This window comes from Mustela nivalis (genome assembly GCF_964662115.1).
Source record: "Mustela nivalis genome assembly, chromosome: 9".
Classification (NCBI taxonomy): domain Eukaryota; kingdom Metazoa; phylum Chordata; class Mammalia; order Carnivora; family Mustelidae; genus Mustela; species Mustela nivalis.
Window position 1 is genome coordinate 21,610,709 of NC_139028.1, and position 13,656 is coordinate 21,624,364.

A 13,656-nucleotide genomic window follows, 5' to 3' on the forward strand; every position below is an offset into this window, starting at 1 on the left:
ACAGAAACCTCACTCCTATTTTGAGCCTCAAGTCCCAGCTCTCTGCTGTCATGACTGCTCCAGCTGCCACCACCAGCTCCTTCCTGGGGCTCCAGATGGAAACAGGGTTCTTGCCCGTTCCATTCCCACCACCTTGTCATCGAAGCTTCTCTTTCCCGAATCCTCCTTCATCAGCTTCGCTCCCAGATCATCTCCTCAGCTCACTCCGTGGAGCCCCTGAAATCCCTTCCTCCCATTTGCACCCTACTTCTGAGCTTCTCCGTCACTCAGAACATCCCAGAGGGGTTTCCCTCCTGGCCTGAGGGGGCCAGACACAGACCACCCACTCAGAGGCCAGGCAGGGCAGAGAGGAGACACTGAGCCCACCCTCAAGGGGAGAGTCAGCAGGGGAAAGCTCGGGAGCCAGACCCTGTCCTCCCCGGCTCCTAGGCATCAAGCCTCTCTCTCTGAGCATAGAGCAGCCGAGCCACTGCCCTAGGACCACATCAGGCATCTGTCATGTGCTCCTGGAGATTGTAAAGGGAGGCCAGGTAGGATGGAGGTATTGTTTTTTTTTTTTTTTTTTTTTAAGATTTTATTTATATATTTGACAGAGAGAGAAATCACAAGTAGACGGAGAGGCAGGCAGAGAGAGAGAGAGGGACTCGATCCCAGGACCCTGAGATCATGACCTGAGCCGAAGGCAGCAGCTTAACCCACTGAGCCACCCAGGTGCCCCGGATGGAGGTATTGTTTTTCAAGCCAAGAGAAACAGCCCATAAACTAAACCAAGTCCCTGGTCCCCAGGGGCCTCTCAGCCAATGCTAAGGAAGGCTTACAGGGGCCTCTGCTGGTGAGGCAACTCTGTGGCTCCTATTTCAGGCAGATATTGGGCCTCTCATCTGGGTGATGGGGACAGGAGAGGGAGGAAGGATAGGCATAGCCAGGAGGGGGAAGCTAGAAAATAAACATGGGCAGGAAGCCTGAGGTTGGCGAAAGAACCCCCTGATGAGCCCACAGCGGGTCTGCACCTCCGAGAGGAGCCAGGAGCCAGTGTTTCTCTTAGTCATGGGCTTTACTGCCCCTTTGTGTCTTGTTGGGGACCAGCAGGGGACAGAGAGGAACAAAGCCCTGCCCTTCTCCCTGTAATTGTCATTGTGCTCATGGCATCACCAAAAATCTATGACTAGATGGGATAAACTGTGTTAGAAGCCTCTGGCGGACCCGCGGCACCCTCAGCACACGCTGGGCCCGGCTTTCCCACCGTTGAACAGTGGGCAGTGGGCATGGGACAATGGGAGGCTAGCCCTGCCCCCCAGGGTCTCCTAGGTGGCCAAGTGCCACCAATTCCTCCCAGGTGGTCCCTCTGGGACACCCTGACCTCGTAGCTGCCCAGCTGTACCCAGATGGCTCCCAGAAGTGGGAAATACCACCATCTGGGGATGGTCCTGACTCTTTAGATGCCACCTGTTTCCCAAGAAGGATTTGACACAGCTGGGCTTCCTCGTGATTCGCCCACACCCGTTTCCCAGTTCCCCTCCTTGGGGACGTCCACAAACGTCAAATCCCACTTCCTTGTGACCGCCCTCTCTCACTCGAGGGCGACTTTGGGGAGCCCGAGAGTCTGCTCTCTTCCACCTGAACACAGCCCCTTCTTCACTTGCTCCTGGTGTGAGCTGGTTTCAGGTCCCCTCACCCCCATGGATTTCTCCAAGACCAGCCTCACAGACACGGGGGCCACGGGGGTCCTCCTGAAGTATGGGCTCAGAGCCGGGGTCCCCACAGCCTTATTTACACGGGCTCCTCCTTCAGATAAAACCAACCAGTCGTTCACTGGAATTATCCACTGGGCTGCTCCTATTCCCATAGAACTGGAGCCACTGCAGACAGACTAGCACTGGGGACAGCCACGTGGGGCTTAAGTCCAGCAGAGGCAACCACGAGGCCACCTGCACACAACTGGAGTCAAACATGTACAGAATTAGTGAGGCTCAGCCAGAAGCATACTACAGTGAGCACAGGACCCCCACATTCAGACAGGAATGTTTTCACTCCCCTCTAGTGAGATTCCAGAAGGTTCTAGAAAGACAGGCAGTAAGACAACCTGGCATTCTGGGGCTGTCGTGGGAGCCTGATAGACTGGAAGGGAAGGAGCATTCAGAGAAGTGAGTGTTGAGTGGTTTGTGGAGTGGACTTGGAGATCAGATGGTCTTGGAATCACAACTCTTCCAGGTACCTACCTTAGGATATGTCTTTGGGCAATTTACTTAATAAATTAGCACCCCAGCTTCCTCTTCCGTAAAATGGGGATAAGTGTTCCTCTCAAATAAAATATTTATGTCCATGCAGGGGCATCGTTTATATAAAATACTCGGCACAGGACCTGGTACATAGTACCCACCGATAAATAGTAGCTGTTATGATAGGATTATAACTTCTAAGTTTGGTTGAACAACAAACAGTGCTCTGAGCAGGTGTGGAGAGGATTAAGATGTGTGCTTTGAATCCGAAGCCCAAACAGAAGTGTCCTTCGCTGGGAGTTTGGCGGAGAAAGCCCGGGGCTAAGACTCAGGGCTGAGCCTCTGTTGCAGCTCTCTGACTTCTAAGCAACTTCTTCCCCAGGCCCCCAGAGCTCTGCTTTTTGAAAGCAAGGTCCCTTTCAAGTCCAGAGAACCCACTGATCTCTAAGTAGAGAGATCTGGCACAAGAAAAGAAAGCCGAACAGGTCATCAGGTGGGTTGGAGCTCCTGGCTAAAGAGTAGAGAAACCGCAGATCTGAGAGAAACAGTCATAGTTTGAGGAGGAAGAAAATACCCCCAAACGTCCAGAGAGACAGGAGCAGAAGACAGATCAGAAACCAGGCAGAAAGCAAAAATAGCTGCAATGGGCAATAAATGAATATTCTGAGTCGAAGCTATATACATATATTCATCGTGAAAAATAACAAAAACACCAGGCAATAAAAACTCACATTTGCAAAGCACTTGAAACAGACATGTATTATTTTACTTTATCCTCAGAACACAGTTGCACACTATTAGTTTTACTCTCCCTTTTTTGCAACAAAGAAGCAAAGACTCAAAGTAATAAGCTCCCCTGCGTCAACAGCTTATAAGGGATAGAACTAATGCTCAAATCCGCACTTTCAGCCACCACTTCTCTGCTCTTACCAGGAAGACCTCAGCGGTAATAGAAACATATAATGGGTCATTATACTTTTAAATGTTCTTGAATATCAGTATACTGTTTAATAATAAAGTGGAACGTGTTAAGTTTGTGCATTCTTGTTAGAACCTTCGCATTCTTTACAACCCAGAGTATTTTTTAAAAAAATATTTTGATGCAATTCTTCTCTTAGCTTCATTTTTTCAGCTGTTCCAGATGTGTTTTTATCAGAGCAGATGAAAAGTGGGAAGTCACTGAAGGTGAACCCCCGTAGGTCTGCAGATTAATCAGTCGTATTTTGCCAACTGTCACTGAGAGATACATGTTTATATTGTCTGCTCCGTGAAAGGGGAATGTTATGCATTTTTAATTTTTTGCTTTTCAATGTGAATCATTAAAAAAAGATATGAAGTTATCCAGACTTCAAACTTAGTTAACATGAGAGACTTCAGGTATGTGAGCAGGTGGCCCCATTATTCCATTCCTCCTATAGCTGATTCAAAGTTTGGAAAGAAAACAGGAGCTTTTCGGCTTTTTTGGCTCTCAAAAGACTTCTCAATTTAGAACAGATTAATCTAAAGAAATATGGGGTTTTCCTATGCACACAGATGTTAGGACTTTGAATAATCACATTTGCAAAGTGCTTTCTCTTTGTTTATCTCATCTAGTCGTTAATAATTATGAATAACATACAATTCATGCAAGTGTGAATATTTACCTTGAACCTGTCCCTATTGCCAACCTACAGCCCTCCTTAAGGACAATGCATGTTGACGAAGGTCCAGCCCTTTCTTGGCCACTTGCCAGAAGGGGAGCCTTGGCCAATCATTTCACTTGAATTCTCTTGACTGAATCCAGCACAGAAAACGTGTGCTCTCCCTGCCCCTCAGAGACCAAATGGTACCATGAAACAGCCCCTAGGAAACTCTGAGGTATTCTAAGAACATCTGACATTATTACTAGAAGCTTTGAACTATACGAACAGGTCTTCCTACGGTTGTCTTCATGCCACACCTTAGAGCTCTCCTAGGTGCCCTTTTGTAAGACATCAGAATTCAGGCTCAGCTTTCCAGGTGTTATGAGTTTATATTGGTTTTTCTTTTCAGCTTTAATATGCCCACATGGAGGGGTCCTGATGTTCCTGCTAGTTTCTGCTAATGCCCCCTTAATTATAGAAACACTGAGGTAGGGCAGGACGAGGTTTCTGGAAGATCTCCAGAACCATCCCTGAAAACATCCAGATTCCACTAGCCTTTAGGCTGTGACTGCCTTTTGGACCACCCACGAGAAGGCTGCACCCAAAACCGGAGTAACTCCTAGATCCCTTTCTTGAGTAAATACAGAAGACAGGCCCACCACCTAAGGTTAGTGTATGGGTCATTTTGCTGGGATGCGTTCCCTTCCATTTAACAAATCAAAGTCCATTCACTAAGCCTCTAAAATCTTGCTTCGTTTTTATACATTTGTAAACATTGTTTCCTGTGCACCTATCATGCTCCAAGGACTGCTCAGGCCATTAAAATAGAGCAGGAGAAGCTCAATATTGTCCTGTCCTCATGGACCTTTGCCTCTGCCCTTGCCCTCCTCAGCTTAGGACTTTGCTACCAGAAAAGAATAGCTAATGTATACTGAACCCTCTTTATGTGCAGAACCTTAGCTAGTTGCCACACCAACCTTAGGAATAGCTATTTTTATTCCCATTTTACAGATGAGGAAGCAATTGAGTCTCAAAAAGGATAATTTGCCCAAAACCACAAAGCTAATGAATGCTGGAAATGGGGTTTGAATCCAATCGATTTGACCTTCTGAAACTGCTTTTAATGCTACTTTGCGCTCCTCTAGACAGTCTCCCCATTCAGTGCCAACCTCATAGAAATCTTAGTGGTCATTTAGTCTTCCAGAAAACTCACAAAGCTCTAAATAAGGTCTGTTTTCTCAGATATTCTTGGAGACTGTTATTTGACAATTCATTGTATAGACAAATTTGCAATTTTCTCTGTGGTTGGTTTTCTGTGCTAAGCTAGCTCCTTACCTATAAGGCAATACAACACCATGTTAAGAATGCAGAGTGGCATAGGGTGCCTGGGTGGCATAGGGTGCAGTTTGTTAAGTGTCCAGTTCTTGGTTTAAGATTAGGTTGTGATCTCAGGGTTGTGAGATGGAGACCCATGTCGGGCTCCACACTCGGTGTGGAGTCTGCTTGGGATTCTCTCTCCCTCTCCCTTATCCCTTACCCCAACCCATGCCCCATTCTCCCTTTCTCTCTCTCAAATAAATAAGTAAATCTTAAAAAAAAAAAAAAAAAAAAAAAAGAGGGGCACCTGGGGGGCTCAGTGAGTTAAAGCCTCTGCCTTCAGGTCAGGTCATGATCTCAGGGTCCTGAGATTGAGCCCCACATCAGGCTCTCTGCTCAGCAGGGAGCCTGCTTCCCCCTCTCTCTGCCTGCCTCTCTGCCTACCTATGATCTCTCTGTCCAATAAATAAATAAAATCTTAAAAAAAAAAAAAAGAGTGTAGACTATGGTTGAGAAAAAAAGGATAACAGCCTAGGTTGGAATTCTGATGAGAGTACTTACACATTTACTATCTGAATCTGTTTCTTCAATCTGTAAAAGAGAGGGAATAATAATACCCATCCCGTGGGTTATAATATCTCATTATTGTCCCACGGAGTTATAGGATTAAAGGAGATAACACAATAAAACGGTAGTGTGTGTGTCATACAACTTTCTTCTTCATCCTAGGTTTTTTCAATAGTCTTGTATCTTGGAACTTTTCAATGTATTTACAAAGTCCACATCACCAAATCATTGCAAACTTACTGCTCTCTAGCTGGATTAAGATAATTGTGTTGGGAAAAACTGTTCATTCTGTATTTCTCCCTTACCACCACACTCATAACACTTCTGACACCAGATATGTGGGATTCTCACCCCCCCCACACACTAAGCAATTCTGTGACACCAGCTGGGTGTGCTACAATTTTTTTTTTAAAGATTTTATTTATTTATTTGACAGAGAGAGATCACAAGTAGGCAGAGAGGCAGGCAGAGAGAGAGAGAGGAGGAAACAGGCTCCCTGCTGAGCAGAGAGCCCGATGCAGGACTCGATCCCAGGACCCTGAGATCATGACCTGAGCCGAAGGCAGCGGCTTAACCCACTGAGCCACCCAGGAGCCCCAAGGGTGTGCTACAATTTAACGTGATTCTGATACTAGCTACATGGAGATAGCAGCAGATCCCATAAGTTGAAGGCTCAGTCCCACTAGAAACCCCCAACCCCCCACCCTGACTTCAGCTGCCAATCAGAAGTAGTAGGACTCTAGGTTACTCACAGCTTCTGACCCATGTGGCTGCATATTGGAGGTTCCCGTGACCTCCTTCCCCTGAGATTCAATTATTTGCTAGAATGGCTCATGGAACTCAGGGAAACAGTTATGTTTACTAGTTTACTAAAGGATATGAAAAAGGATACAGATGAACAAGCCAGATGAAGAGATACATAGGTTGAGGTCTAGGAGGGAGGTCCTGAGCCCAGAAGCTTCCATCCCTGTGGAGTTGGGGCACCTCACCCTCCCACACATGGATGTGTTCAACAACCTGGAAGTTCCCCTAAACCCATACTTTGGGATTTTAGGCATGATTAATTATTACCTCCAATTTCAGACCCTCACTCCTCCCTAGAGAAGAGCAGATATGTTCTAATAATAGTTTGGCCTTTCTGGCAAACAGCCCCCATCGAGGAGCCCACCCAGAGTTGCCTCATTAGAACAAAAGATGCTCTTATCATCCAGGAAATTCCAAGTGTCTTAGGGAGCTTTGTGTCAGGAACCAGGATCAGAGACTAACTATGGGAACAAAAGATTCTCCTACCACCCTTGTTTACAGGGGCTTCAGGAACCCTATGTCAGACACTGAAGGCAAGAGACTAAGATATATATTTCCTATTATTTCCCAATGTATTTCATTCAATTTGGACAGTATGACTTTGATCTGAACTAATTGTCAACATCTAGAAATCCAAAGAAGGCTGGTCTCCCTTCCAAGACTGGCCAATACTTTGTCCATGATGTGCACTCAATAAATACTCACTGGTTGATGGCTATCACTCTTTATTTTTTTTTAAGATTTTATTTATTTATTTATTTGACAGACAGAGATCACAAGTAGGCAGAGAAGCAGGCAGAGAGAGGAGGAAGCAGGCTCCCCACTGAGCAGAGAGCCCGATGCGGGGCTCGGTCCCAGGACCCTGGGATCATGACCTGAAGGCAGAGACTTTAACCCACTGAGCCACCCAGGCGCCCCTGGCTATCACTCTTTAGCAACCCCCTCACAATGTCTAATACAAATCCAAGCCATCAGTTGGTCAGTCAAGTCTTTATTGAATCTCTACTATGTGCCAGTCAGGAATCACTTAATAACTAAATTGCTTCCACCAATACCCCCATCACAAAAAAATATTGCTGTGAAGAGGACCAACCTCACAGAGCCATAGGAGGAGGAACCAGGATGACCTGCATAGAGCCATTACGTAGTCTGAGTGCTCAGGATATGTTCACCATCAGATTTACAGAACGTTAGAACTAGAAAGAACCTCAGGAACCCTCTTTTCTGGATCATTCATTTAAACTTCTTCATCACCCCTTGGGGCAGAGTCTTTCAGAAGCCAGAATTCAAAAGACCTGCTCCCTGCATCCAGCCTTCCCTCCTAGGCCTCAACCCACACCTTGGAGTCTGAAGATTGCCCAAGGCTGCTTGGGTTCAATACCAAACCACAGGTCCTGGTATACCAAGGCCAACCACAAGGCTAACCATCCAGCTAGCCACAGCCATGGCTAGAATCACCATGGCCCCATCTGCTCTGGTCCCAGTTTTGGAGTGAAGAGTGAGGAAGGCCAGAGAGCCCTCCTGTGCAGCCACCAATCCCCTCCTCCCAATGCTGGGTGCACTCACCCCAGGTGTCTGGAAGATCTAGTTCTCCCAGTCTGCACTGGGGCCAAGGCCAATGTGATGCAATGCAGCCCCAGTCATCAGCCCCAAGTTCAGTTTAATTACCCACATGGGCAGATGACACATGCAGAGGGGCTAAGGAGGGGTAATTACCCGGGTGGGGTGACAGGTGACTAAGAGAATGCTTTGCTCTAGCTGCAGAGAGCTGCACAGAAAAACCGTCAGGAGCCCCTCCTGGGCCTGGACCCTGGCTGGCCCTCCAGGACCCCATACCCATGAGGTCTCCCACAGCACCCCGGGGTCTCCAGGGGAATGGCCTACACACAGATGTATGAGTTGTCTGCATCAATTGTGCCTTTCCAAAATAGAATAGAGTTCAGTCCAGATCCACAGGCCCAGAGCCCAGCGCATGGAGCATGTCTTCCCTGATTTGTCTTCCCCAAGAGCCAGGACATGGTAATTAGGAGAAAATTCATTCATTCATTCATCTCTCTCTCTCTCTCTCTCTCTCTCTCACACACACACACACACACACACACACACACACTTAACTACTTTATTGAGATATAATTCAATTCACACACTTCAAGTGTGCAATTAAACGCCGTTTGGTATATTCAGTTTTGCAATCATTAGAACATTTTTCTCACCCCAAAAAGAAACTCCCTACTCATTAGTGATACTCTCTATTTCTCCTCCAGCTTCCCTCTCTCAGCCATAGGCAACCACTAATCTTTCTGTCTCAGTCGATTTGTCTATTCCGGACATTTCCTATAAATGGAAACATAAAATATGTGACCTTTTGCGACTGGCTTCTTTCACTCATCATAGTATTTTCAAGATTCCTTCATGCTGCGGCTTGTATCAGTTATTCATTCCTGGAGTGCCTAGCTGGCTCAGTTGGCTAAGCATGGGACTCTTGATCTCGGGACTATGAGTTTGAGCCCTGTGTTGGGCGTAAAGATCACTTAAAAATAAAATAGTTTAGGAAACACTTCATTCTTTTTATTGTGGAATAATATCCCCTGGTATGATTACACCACCTTAGTTGATCTACTTATCAGGTGATGGACATTTGGGTTCTTATTGGTTATTGGGTTACTGAGTACTTCTTGGCTCTTACAAGCAATGCTGCCGAGCCCGTTTATATACAAGCATTTGTGTGGACATCCACTTCCAGTTCTGTTGGGCACGTGCCCAGGAGTGGAATTGCTGGGGCATATGGTAATTTCACATTTAGCCTTTCATGAAAATTTCCACAAGAGATCTTGAAGGACAGTTCACCACTGTATGTGCAATGAAGATCACACTCAGGTGAAAATAAGTTGTATTTGAAAAGCAACCTATTGTATGGTGGATACTTCTGCTTTGTCTACCCTGGAGTAGTTCGGTAGGGTTTACTGAATTCCTTTGTTTAAAATCTATCCATAAATCTTTCACTTAAGACATTGTGGAAATGCCATTAAAAGTACATTAAAAAGATGAGCCAAGTTTTATTGAATCCACCATATGGAGTGAAAATGGTAACATATAACCAACTCCAAGAAAACAAGAGTTAATATAAACAAGCAGCTCACCTGTACCCCTGAAACAAACAATGCATTATATGTTAATAAAAAATTAAAAATAAAAAAAGAATACAGCATTAACATACAAAGTTTAAGGAAAAAACAAGCTGCTTGTTTTTTCCAGGATTCCTGTGGCGGTCCCTTCCCTGGGGTCCCCTTTCAAGTATTTCAAACTATACTTCTCTTTGTTAGACTTGTCTATGAGATTGCTTACTTGTGTCTGGACTTAATTTGGCTCATCAACGTACATGTTTGATAAAAATCCAGACTTTATAAGAAAATCCATGTCACTTGTTTTGCTAAGGACTTGCTTCTAATCAATCCCTTCCCCCAAAATATTCAGTGCAACCGGTATTATCCCTGGGATATCTCTGTTAGGGTAGATTTGTGTGCAAGTAACAGAAAACTCACTAGTTCTAAAAAAAAGCCAACTCAATAGCATGAAAAAATTTTAAATGATTCAAGTTAGGAGCCAGGAGTTTGAGATGTGTCCATACGTCTATTTCTTGAACAGCACGGTAATTGCAAGGATGTTCATCCTGGAAGAGCTTATTAAGTATTGGATTCATGAGGTTTCTCTGTGTTTTATTCTTTTTTTTTTTTTCTTCAGGAAAAAAAAAGAAATAAAAATAAAATTTATGACCCTCCATCAAAGGAAGTCCTCAGTGAGCACAGGCTCCTGCTGGCTTCAGGTCAACAATAACACCCTCACAGTCCACACTTTTCTTCAGCCAATACTCCTGGCCGACAGCTCAGCCGGACCCAACAGCATTCTGGGAAACAGCATAGACTTCCTAATGCTTGCTTTGAAGCCATCCAACTTGATTCTTCAGAACAGCAGTATGCTGAATATCCCCTCAGAACTTGTTAACAAAAATGCAGATTGTCTAGACTTATCCCAGACCTGCTGGACCGGAAACTCTGGCAGTGGGATCTAAGATCCTCTGTTTTTCCGAGCTCCTCAACTGATTCCGATGTGCTCAGATTTGAGAACCATGGCGGAGAGCTGTGGGACACTTCCAGGTCCCAAGACTGCCCAGTCACTCAGCTTTCACATCACTCACAGCTTTTCTCTGTCCAATTAGCCATAATTTGGTCATACGTCTACTCCTGGGCCCAATCCCAGTCAAGGGTGGTAGAGTTACATTGACTGGCTTTAGACTAATAATCTGGTATGAACTAAGAGAATAATTGACTATGTTTCTTCTCTCTCCTCTCTCCCTCAAGCTATATCTCCTACTATTTTGAAGGATTGTATTGTACATCTTCCAGTCAAAGGAGTAACTTCCTAATGGGTTGAACTGATGCCAGAGTTAATTTTTGGATCCTAAAATGAAGCTTTTGAAGTAACAATTAAACAGACTTATATTTAAGGGGGGGAAAAAAAGACTTTGAAGGCCTCCTATATGCCAGGCCCGGCCTGGGTGCCAGGTATTCTGAACAAATCTGGTGAAAATATCTGATCAAACTCTAGTGAACAAAACAGATGTGATTCCTGTCCTCGTGGAGCTCAAATTCTAATAAGGAAGACAAGCAGTAAACAAGGAAAAGTATGTAAACAGAATCAATACACACTAATGGAAAGAAAACTAATGAATCAGGGAAGAATGAGGGGGTTGCTTTGGATGGAGCAGTCAGGGAAGGTCCCAGAAAAAGAGCCAGTCAGGCAAATTGGAGTCAGTGTTCTAGGTAGAGGGAAGAGCTCAGTGAGTTTGAGGAACCCAAACAAGAGCATCATGGTGGGCGTGGAATGAGCGAGGACAAGAGCAGTCCTAAGGCCTTGCAGATCATAGGCAGTGGTCAGAATTTCATTCTGCACACAATGAAAAGCCATTGTGTACTTTTAAGTAAGTAGTGCAGGGTGGGGCTAGTAGCATGAGCTGATTCATTCTTTCTTTCTTTCTTTCTCCCTTCCTTCCTTCCTTCCTTCCTTCCTTCCTTCCTTCCTTCCTTCCTTTCTTTGTTTCGTAAACTCTACACTCAGCATGGGGATCAGACTCACAACCTTGAGATCGAGAGTCACAGGCTCTACTGACTGACCCAGTCAGGCGCCCGCTTTTTTAAAAAATCAGATTTAGTGAACTGTAATTTGTGTATAATAAACTGCACTTTTCTAGAATGTGAAGTTTTATGAGCTTTGACAAATACCACCATTGCATAGCTACGACTGCCATCAAAATACACAGCATTTCCATCTCCCCACAAGTTTCTCTAATGCTTTTTTCTTCAGTCCCCTGTCCACACCCCGGTCCCAGACAATCCCAGATTCATTTTTTTTGTGGTTTTCTCAAATGTTGTATAAACGTAATCATAAATACACACTACTTAGTGTGTGGCTTCTTACTTGGCATGATGTTTTTGATATTAATCCATGTTGGTATATGGAAATAGTTTGCTCCTTCTTTATTGCTGGTGGTATCCCATTTTATGATTATGCTGCAATTTGTCCCTCGATTAGCTGATGGACATTTGGACTACTTTTAGTGGCTGACATGAACAAAGCACCTATGAATATTCATGAACTTCTTTGTATAAATGTGTTTTCTCTTGAGTAAGTATTCAGGAGTAGCATCATCAGGTCACGTGGTAAGTCTATGTTTAAATTTACAAAAAGTGCTGAATGGGGGTACCAGAGTGGCTCAGTCAGTTGAGTATCCAACTCTTGATCTCAGCATCATGGGATTGAGCCCCACGTTGGGCTCTAATGCTCAGCCCAGAGTCTCACTTGAGATTCTCGCTCCCTCCCCTGACTCGTGCTCTCTCTAAATAAATAAATAAATATAAAATCTTTTAAAACTTTTTTAAAAAAACTTAAAAAAAAATTTTTTTAAACTGTTCTCTAAAATGATTTTACCACTTTGCAGTCCCACCAGCAATGGATGAGAATTCCAGTTGTCCTGCATCCTTACCAACACTTGGTATTGACAGTCTTTTTTTTTTTTTAAAGATTTTATTTATTTATTTGACAGAGAGAGGTCACAAGTAGGCAGAGAGGCAGGCAGAAAGAGAAAGAGAGAAGGAAACAGGCTCTCTGCAGAGCAGAGATCCCAATGTGGGGCTCAATCCCAGGACCCTGAGATCATGACTTGAGCTTAAGGCAGAGGCTTTAACCAACTGAGCTACCCAGGTGTCCCTTGCCAGTCTTTTTAAATTCAGCTCTTCCAGCGGTGTGTCGTTGTATTTCCATGTGGTTTCTATTCGCATTTCTCTAATAGCTAATGATGTTGAGCATCTTCTCAGGTGCTGACTGGCATTTCTGTGTTTTCTTTGGTGACGTGTGTGTTCAAATATTTCTGTTTCACCTTCTCATTTTTATCTAGTTGTTTCTGCCTTCATTATTGAGCTGTAAGAGTTCTTTGTATAGTCTGAATACAGGTTTCATACTCTGGATATATGTTTTCAAGTGTTTTCTCCAATCTGTGGCTTATTTTTTTCATTTCTTGATGGTGTCTTTTAAAGAGCTTTTAAAGAGTTTTTGTTTTTTTATTAAATCCAATATATCAGTTTTTTTCCTTTATGGTTTGTGATTTGCATTACCTACCTAAAAATCTTTGCCAGACCCAAGAGATCTTTCTATTTTCCTCTAGAATTTTTATAGTTTGAGCATTCACATTTAGATCTTATGATCCATTTCAAGTTAATATCTGTGTATGGTGTGAGATAAGGGTCAAAGTCCTTCCCCCCCCCCCCATTGTGGCTATCCAAAGTACCTTTAGTTGAAAAGATTCTCTTTTATCCTTTGAATTACCTTAGCACCTTTGTCAAAAACTGAATCGACCATCTGGACCTAGCAATCGCTTTCAGCTTCTCTGGTGAGCAGTGAGAGAGGCTGGGGAAAGAAAGGGCCAAGACAGAGATGGGACAGAAGAAGGGATGCCACTGATTGAATCCAGGCCTAGTGGGTATGCCTGGATGGAATCAGTTGAGGGCCCAGGTAGTCAGAGGTAGAAAGACCAAGAGAACAAAAGGAGAGAAAAGGGGAGAGAGAAGAGCAAG